The sequence below is a fragment of the Pempheris klunzingeri genome, chromosome 1 (genome assembly GCF_042242105.1).
Source record: "Pempheris klunzingeri isolate RE-2024b chromosome 1, fPemKlu1.hap1, whole genome shotgun sequence".
NCBI lineage: Eukaryota > Metazoa > Chordata > Actinopteri > Acropomatiformes > Pempheridae > Pempheris > Pempheris klunzingeri.
In genome coordinates, this window is record NC_092012.1 from 4483572 (window position 1) to 4493402 (window position 9831).

The following is a 9831-nucleotide window of genomic DNA, read 5'->3' on the forward strand; positions in this document are numbered from 1 at the left end:
ATATATATATATATACATATACATATACATAAATATATATATACAATTATAGCCTCCAGCAGAGGAGAGAACTAGCAGGACAGAGATTGAGAATGTGTGCTTGTGTGTGTGTTTTCATGTCTCTCTGAACTCCATGTTTCTCTTGCTAGCTTGTGTATAATCTTGTACAAAGTGTACACTTCTTAAAAAAAAAAAAAAAAGACCCTCTCCAAGTCGTAAGTGTGCGTGTGTGTTGTCGCGTCCTCAAAATGTTAGGAGCAGCTGCTATGTGTGAGTAGGTGAAGATTAGACTAGAAAATGGCCTCCTTCTTTCCTGGAAGTGTACTTTGTCTCTTGTTGTTTGTGGTAGAGCTCTGGAGACCTCTTTGCCATTTCAGACTTACGCCTCTTGCTTCTCTGTGTGTCCTCATGAAAACAGGGTCTCAGGTATATTCGATTCCGTCAGACTACCCCGGTAGTTGTAGGAATAATAGCATTAAGTGCATAGGAAACAGAGAGTAGAGCCATCCTAATGCTACACTATATTGGAAGCAGTCTGGAAGTGTGTGTGTGTGTGCAAAGGATCAGAATCAAAATACTACTTCCTGATGACCTCGGTGCAGCGTCACTTCACTTTTTGCTAACTGTTGCTTAAATGCGCCTTGTGATGATTGTAACGGAGGTACGAGTGATGTAACCTGTTTCGACCAACTTTGTGCAGCGCTGAATTAAGTATCCTGCTTTTCATCGTGTTCATAACAAAGTTAGATGGAAAACAACACTTAGAAGAAAACAATTCCTCGTACTCAACTTGAAATGTCAGTGACTTTCTTGTTGCCTTGCTCACACTACGGTCTGAACAGAATCTGTCAAATTACTGTAATTTTTAACAAATGTTTGCTTTAAGTTGAGCTGTTAAGATATCATCAGCCCACGTTAGCGACTGTTAACAGTAGTGGCGTAAAAGTCATCTCCAGATATTACACCACAGTAGCCTGAAGTAAGTATGGTGCAGCTCAGCAGGTGTCCGACTGGCTTTGCAGCCTCTTTAAATGTGACACGACAGGCAGCCTGAACAGTTGGAACTTTTACTTTGTAGGCTGCCAGCCAATTACCTACCAAGTAACACTGTGTATCCACTCAGAAGCAATTAGCCCTTTCCACATGTTAACCAGTTGGATATGCTTTTTCATGTTGACACAAAGTCCTGATTGGCTTTGTTATGCTTTTAGCACTGCAGGCGCTTACTTGTTGAGTGGCTTAAGTGTTTTAAATGGAGGTTGCAGGTATGGATGCAATAATAGTTGCTCAGAGGTTTAAGGGTCTCCCTAAGTATTTCTCTAAGCCATGTCTTTTCATAAAATCTTGACAAAAAAAATAGCACAGATATGATTTTAAGAGGTTGTAATGTTTGAAAACAAAACATAATCAATTAATGAGCACAAAAGCCCTGCTGTTAAATAGCTTGCTTGCTTGCTCCACAATGTTGCTTTTGTTAAGACTTAGTGCATTTAGCTCTATTTGTTCAAACAATCGTGATAATAATGTATGTCTGTTTATGCTTGTGTGTGTGTGTGTGTGTGTGTTTGTCTCTGTATTAGTTTTACTGAATTCCACTTAACTCTCAATCAGATGTCTGCATGGCCAGTCTCAGAGTAGATCGCCGAAAGAAGGAGAGGAGATTTACAGGACGTTTTCCCCCTAAAATGCCTCGGCCTGACGCTCTTCTTTTGCCAGAAGTGAGGAGCATAGACCACCAACAGTGAACTTGAGCTGGGTAAAACAAACTTTTAATATGGGTATGCTCTGCAAAAAAATTAAATCCAATGACAACCAGTCACTTGAGAGCAGGTACGGTTGAAGGAGCAGATTGGCATTTTAAATAATGTGTTGGGTGTAGTGGACAGTAAGCTCTTTGTAGTAAGACTTGAATGACAAAAACCTTTTATGCCCTGAGATAGATTTTAATGATTTCCTGTAGGGCCACAGATAACTAGCTATAGTTTGTCATTTTGTGTCCAAGTGTTTCCATTTCTACTGGGCTTCTCTGCTTTTGGTTCGAGGCAAAAATCAGTTAAATTAAAAATCACTTTGATTCACAAAATATAACACTGAAGAGCTTGCATGTGCAGTTTGTGTTGCTGTAACTCAATGTCCATGTATAGTAATCCTTGTCCTTTCTCTCTCAGCAGTATAAGTCTGTGCATGTTTACTTTAGGGAGCTTTTTGTTCTACATAAAAGTATAAGAAACCAAGGGTTGCTGTTGTCTTTCGTAGGAGGAGGAAGAAGAAAAAAAGAAAAGAAAAAAAAAAACAGAAAAAAAGTAACTGTCAATTCGCTTTGCCTGCAAGTCAACTTTGGGCAGTATAGGTAACCAAAGAGAGAGTATTTTAACTAGGGTTGTAGTGAAAACAGAAAACAAACTTTAGAAGAAAAAAGGAATGTGTCATCTGCGTATAGGAGGTTGAGATACTGCCATCCATATCCCATGTAGTGTTCCTTGATGTTTGCCAATACGTTACAAAACATCTTCAGGTAACCATTGGCCTTATAGATGTCCTCTAATGGTAGAATATTGTATGTATTTCAAAAATAACACCACAGAATAGCTTATCGTCTGTCTCATATGGTACCGGTATTCCTATTGTTATGTCTGTTGTGTCTTTTTGGCACTTTATTGTCTGACCTATGAATGCATAGGCTAAAATTTCTAATTACTTGAGTAATGTCATATATTTCTGTGTGTTCAATGTGAGGTACTGCTGCCTATGGATATAGATATGTGCCTCCAACAGCCCATGACATCCTTTGATTTAAAAGTACAGTCTAGATATATAACAAATATGTTTTAAAATTGGTGTGAGATGTAAAAAAAAAAAAGAAAATATATATCATATATGTGAAATGCATTTATTTATTTTCAATGTCATCAATCTTTGAGGCCCTACCTCAGATTTTGTATTTATGTATAGAAATGCAATTGGATTATAGTTATCTTTGCCAATAATAATATATCGCTATTATATCATGAAATGTATAACCTATGAATCAATAAATAAATGTTATTGTTTTCTTTGTTGTCACTGGCTTCCTCTATACAGTCCTCCTGAATGTGTAATCGGAGCTTTAAACAATAAAGACAGTGAAATTAGGTTAAGACAGTACTTCTCTGCGACGTGTCAATCAGCTTTTATATTCAGCTACTAAATAACTGAAGGCATCACTGCTGTGCGAATGTTACAAGCTGTTTGTTGTTTACTGGAAAATTGTGATCAAAGAAGAGGAGATTGAAAAAAAAGACAATTTGAATGCTCCTGCAGGCATGTTGTTTGTTGGTATATACCATGTGCTGCTGAACACCACTGACTGTGGCAGACAAGCTTGCATATTTCATGTCTAACTATTTTGCAATTTAAATCCATTTGCACGCAGTATGCCAGTTAATACAGTATGTCATACACAGCACTAAGAAGTGACTTAACAATGATGGGAAGCAGAAAGACCGCAGAGATGTGTTGAATTCAGTGCAATTGTTGTTTCATTATGAAAAGGCAGGAAAATAAGCAAGTGCAATTGATTTGTAAAATACATTAATTCTACATAATACAATACAATATTGCCAATCTTGGCACAAACATTTGGTATTTATGATGTAGAATTGCTTTTAAATTGCTTATTTAATAGATTTCTTTTGATAGTTTTACACACACATTTGATTGCATCATTTAAAACAAAACTAAGGCGAATGCTTACACGCTGATGTTTAGCAGGTAATATTCACTAGGTTCACCCTCTCAGTTTAGCTTGTTAGCATGTTAGCATTTACTGATCAGCACTCGGCATAAACAGGAGCTGAGGATCACGGCAGTTTTGTTTTGCAGTCTCTTTATGTGGTCATAAACAAAAGTAAACGGAAATTCTGACTAAATGATCATCAAAGTCAGTAGGTGTCATCCTTTGGGGGCCAAAGATGTCTGTACAGACCAAAACTGTGGACCAAATGATGGACACACAGACATTGCCGTAGAGGCTTTTGTCTAACATGGCTAGAAAAATCACGAATAATGTCTTAATCAGCAACGGACATTTCAAAACACATAAATTCTACCAAAAAAGTTTCTACCTTTTGGTAGAGCTGAGCTTTTTGGACGAGCTGATCAGTGAGGACACCTTGTGTTGTCTTTGGTTGAAATAAAACTCTGCAGACTCTTTTGCACACACGCCTGTAAAAACATGTCACACTCGTCAGTCAACACTTGAAGACTCTCCTCCCAAACCCTCCTCACCAGGGCGACATTTTACTGCACATGCATATCATCAAGAATCCATCACATTTTCTTTAATGCCGGACTGCAGCATCAGAAGTCCAGCATCAAGCAGAAAACATCTAAGATGTACCTCATTATATTTGGCGCTCTCCTGCCTGACAATCCTTTGCTTCAGAAATTCATAAGATTCACTCGACAGGAGCAAAGAAAACCTCCATATCAGCGATGCGGATATGGGATTTCTTTGCGTGTGCGGGTGTTTTATCCATCTAATTATCACTTGATAGAGTGAATGGTCGTCTGTCTGTAAGTGTTGGCCCTGTGATTGGCTGGCGACCAGTCCAATGTGTACCCTGCCTCTTTCCCAACGTCAGCAGGGATTTGTTCAAGCGCCCCTTAAGGATAAGCAGTGTAGACAATGGATGGATTGATGGATGGATTATCATTTGATGTTTTGGTTGAATGTAGTAACCGTAGCTGATTCTCTGAAGTGGTATTCACTTGAAGTGAATCTCTCTCTCCACTGAGCTCTCTCTCCACTTCAGGATGAAATTAGAGTTGTCTGTTTGATGTTCTACCCAGAAGCTGAACAATTAATTAAGTATGCAAGAGTTTTGCTAAAATATGACCCTAAATAATGCAATTCACATTAACATGGTAATAAATTTATCGGCTGACAATTTGCGGTGGAATATTTCCTTTATTTTCCCAGCGGATTTTCACACAAGATTCAGAAAACAATTGTAATTGTTACAAACCAAGAGGAAATTCCATTTTTTTCTAAGAGGCAGCATCATTTACCGTCTGTTGAAAGCACTTAGACGTGAACATTTTGTTGAGGAAAAGTGCTGCCATCTGTACTGTCAGCTTTGTCCTTCTCCTCTCAACCTGCAATGCAATATCAAAGATCTCTGCAGGAGAGATAAAGAAAGTTAAATTTGTTCAAGAGCACTTTGTCTCCTTTTCGCAGGTGGTGACATTCAGACATTTATCAATCTGACCGCGGCAGTCTTGCCTGCTCCCTGCCGACAGCCTGTTTGTTTACTCCACATCAGTTAAAAGTTGCCCAGCCCTCGGCCTGGAGACTCAAGACGCGGCCCACAGTTTCCTGCCTGTACTCAGCTGACAAGAAAATCCTTCATGATTTATCTCATCAGCTTTCATCAGCTGATGAGATAAGGCAGGAAGTGAGCTGACCTTGAAGAGCAGAACGCTTAACAACAGCAGTAAAACATGATTATACATTTTAAAATGACCCAATCTGGGCTCTGATTACAAATAAAAATGCCATTGACACCCACATAATGACATGATTAAAGGGCATCTAATTTCCCTGCCTCTCATTGTGTACTCTGCTAAAATGCTTTCATTAGTGCGGAAATTCATAGTATCTGATTTTGGCTCATTGTCAAACATGATACCAATAAAAAAGAAGACATTTAATTGTTAGAGATCTTTCCCCTATCACTGTCGTAGCCATTTATGCACTTACTCTTTAATTTGTGTGTTTTATTTTTGTGTTTTTATTTTGCCAAACTTAAGTGAATACCACCTGAGTGATGATTGCCACAGAATCCCTTTTATTTGCACTTGTTTTATTAGTTACCGTTATGTCTCCGAGGCTCCTCTCATCTGTCAGACGTAGACATAAACCGCAACGAAATGCGACCGTGCTCCTGTGGAAGAGATAACAGGCTGCACCATACCGGCACACAGGCTTGAGAGGGCAGTATTTACACACACGATGGCCACAACATAACAATATGTCACACATGTGTGTAACAGATAAGCAAGTACTTATTTATTGATTCATTTATTACTTGATTGGCCTTCCCTGTTGGTACTCAACCTTTTCAGTGGGTGCTCAAGCACCAGAACACCCTGACAATGTTATTTCGAAGGCTAATGCTAGCATATGTTCTAAGTAGTAATTCTAAACAGCACAAACTCCTTTGAATGATGAGTCCTGATCAGCATATATTTGAAAATGAGCGCAGGTTCATGGAGGTGGGTCTTAACTTTCTGTGTTTGTAAAGGTCATGACATAAGTCCCAACCTCTCGACTCTCGATTGACAATCAATCAATCTTTATTTATATAGCGCCAATTCACAACAGCGTTATCTCAAGACGCTTTACATGAAGAGCAGGTCTAGACCAAACTCTTTAATTACAGAGAGACCCAGCGATTCAGGAATTCAAAATTAAGGATTCAGGAATTCCCACATGAGCAGCATCAGATATTATATTGATCAACAGTGGCAGGAAGAACTCCCCTTTAATGGGAAGAACCCTGGAACAGACCCAGGCTCAATGTGATCAGCTTCTGTAGGGGTTCACCATTGGTCTTGCAATCTTCAGTAGATAACTGAACCATTTTCAACCCATGAAATGCAGATTTTTATACATTTAATAAGAAATGTCCATAATAACACCGGCATTTATGTGTTTCATTACATTAGAGCCATATCATTTAGTTTACAGCGCAAAAAACATGTTTAAGTGTGCAGTGCTTCTTTAAATAGCAATTAGTTAGGAAATGCTGCCCTGTCTTACCACATCTAAAAGCCAGCGCTGCGTTAATTGTTCCTCCTTGACCCGAGGGCATCATCCATGAGAGACACACTTGAAACATTGCTCTAATTTGCACTGCTGTCAGATTCAACAACAGGCACACAAACATTTCCTCCCTTTTTTTCTTTTGTTTGGCTGTTTGAGTTGCAAGCCTTTAGTGGTATTATGCACCACATGGTGTCCAGTAACAGATGAAAGGGAATTGAATTATATAATGTGCAATTTAAACAGTCATCTGCAAGCGAAAAACATTCCCCATAGCATAACTACCACACCAGTGTAAATGTACTGCTTATAGCCTCTTGCTGGCAGTGCAACATGTATAAAGTGACATATTATTTATTATTTATATTAACATATAAAGTTCATATGACATGTTGACAGGCAGTGACTTATTTACACATCAAGCGGACATGAAGCAACGATTGGCATTCATTTGAATTATGAAGCTCTGTTTTGGTCACCACCAGCTCTTGGGGGAAATATCTGGCTTTGTAGCTCCTAAATGCTCTCTTATATGTGAAGGCCAGGGGTGTGTGTTTTTATCTATGTTTTGTGGTAGCCAGGAAGTGTTGATTTGGTGATTTACTGGGCAAAATATGTCTGATATTCTCACTCATGTAAAAGTCTTTGATCTCTGGTTCCTTGACTTGAAACAAATGTGTTCACACTAACGGGCAATATTTGAACCACCCAAGGCTGAGCCACTAAAAAATAAAAAAAAAAAATAAATAAACAACCTTGAATTACTGCAGTTTCTATTAATTCTATCTTAGCATTTTACATCATCAGAAGACTTATTAAAGTCTCTAGGAATATGTAATATTTTTCCAAAGGGAGCTAATAGGGGCTAACTACGAATGAAAACTGGACCTGAACTTTAAATTAACATTTCAGTAACTTTTGCACTGCAGACTTTTCACACTTTTTTGGGGGGATGGAAACAAAAAAAGATATTTAGTTCCCCTGACTTTGGGAGTTTTTTTGACTTCAAATAATCAAAAATTGCGGAGGCTCAATCTACATCTAACCACTATCCTGAACCTGGATGGGTAATTAGTATAAATTAATATAGTATAGTATAGTAATTGCACAATATTGTATATATGTATTCATTATGTAGTGTATTCATATAATTCAACATAATACTGGCAGTAGTGGTTATTCCTGTGCTTATATAACCACTGTGGTGGCTGAGCAGAAGTGTCTGACTCCACACCTCCAAAAGACAAATGTCCACAGAGAAAAAATAAGATATAAATACTTTTTTCAAAATAAAGCCCTATTTAACAATGTCAGCAAAACTCAGAAACAATAAATAAATAATCCTTAAATAGGGATGCTAAAGATAAACTCAGGATCAAAGATCAAAAGGTCAAAAGACTGTCTCTTTCTGGTCAGCTACACCTTCCTGACAGTCTCCCTCGCCTTTAGGGAGCTAAAGGGAAAAACCAAAGTAAAGTGCCGACCGATTTCCATTGCTTTTTCAAAGCATAAGTACATGCCTTGAACTCATGTATTTCAGGGAGGAGACATTTGCAATGGCAAGTTGCCCCGTCGGTATATCGGATATTTTCCACTCCAGAGCCAGAAGTGTGTGGATAACACGTTGCACCCCCAAACCATTTTAAACAAGATTTTGGAGTCTGGCTGCAGGGATTTTAGACACAAGTCCTGAGGTCAGGCACTAAAGTTGGGAGGTAAAACTTCACATGCAGTCGGTGCTCCAGCTCCTAAAGGTGTTGAATGGGGTTAATGTTCCACATCAAACTCTAAAATGCTGTAGGATTAAGATTTTCTCTAATTGGACCAAAGGAGCCTAGCCTAAAACCCCAATATAGAGCCCAAGAATGCAACTATACAGAAGTTGCACTAAAAAGGGAGCAAGTTTGAATGTCCTCCATCTGAATGCAATATACCCAGGCAGCATGAGAGAAATCACCACTGAAGTATAAGTGGACAGCGTAGATTGAAGAAAAGTGGGCATGAGAGCAGTGAATAGAAACGCTTACAAAACAACAAGATAAAACCTGGAATCCAGTGAACATCACAATCTGCACATGGTAAGAGTATCTGACAGGAGATTTTTCTTCTTATGTCAGTGAGATGAAAGAGAGGCTGTCTAAGTTTAAATACAAAGGCAGTGATATTGTGTAGGAGCCGCGCTGTGATACAAATGGAAATCCCCATATGATGTTTCCTTCCCAAAAAGATAAGTAGGCTTTGACCATAAAAAGACCACACTGTTTAAGTGATTCATCATTCAAGTGCAACTTCACACGCAATGTCGGGAAACAAACTGAGACACTGATGTGGTCAGACTAAATCGAAAGAACATTCTCTTAAATTAAAATTGCATTTTTTTTGTGTTTTCATAGATAAGCAGCATTATTGGAAAAGTATTTATTGAACCATGGCAAATGTCTTCACTGTTTGACTCTATACAGCTACACAATCTGGTTCTACTTAATATTTCATACTTCATTTAGTATTTTCCTTCTTTTTAAGCTTAAAGTCTGTACATGTCAGGTTGTATTATTATAATTTTAACACTTTATTGAAAGCTTTTATTTTGAAATTTCTGCTGGAGGTGGAGCCTATCTATGTGCTTACTCCTGATTGGATAATTGACAAACAGGCGGCCATCTTGTTGTGTAAATAGGGGCTCCTTTCACCTGTCCTGTGAAGCACCCTGACAAAGGTCTTGTGCTGGAATGTGTTGGTAGGACAAAGTGCAGACTTTTCCAGTGTCTCTCTGAGTTTTGCCAAATCTCTACCAAGCTTTTCTTGTCACTTAAGCAGCCAGTTGACTGAAGGGAGTCCTGCATGATGGAGGAGCAGGAGGCCAAGTCCCAACTGTGTTTCCAACACTGTGCACCCAACCTGTGGTCATCAGCCATCATGCTGAGGTAACGTATAAACCTGTTTTTATGTCTGTGTCCATGTTTACAGCTTAAAGCATCCACAGAGACCGTGTGAGCAGCGCGGCTCAGCTGCTCTGCTTTATTTTT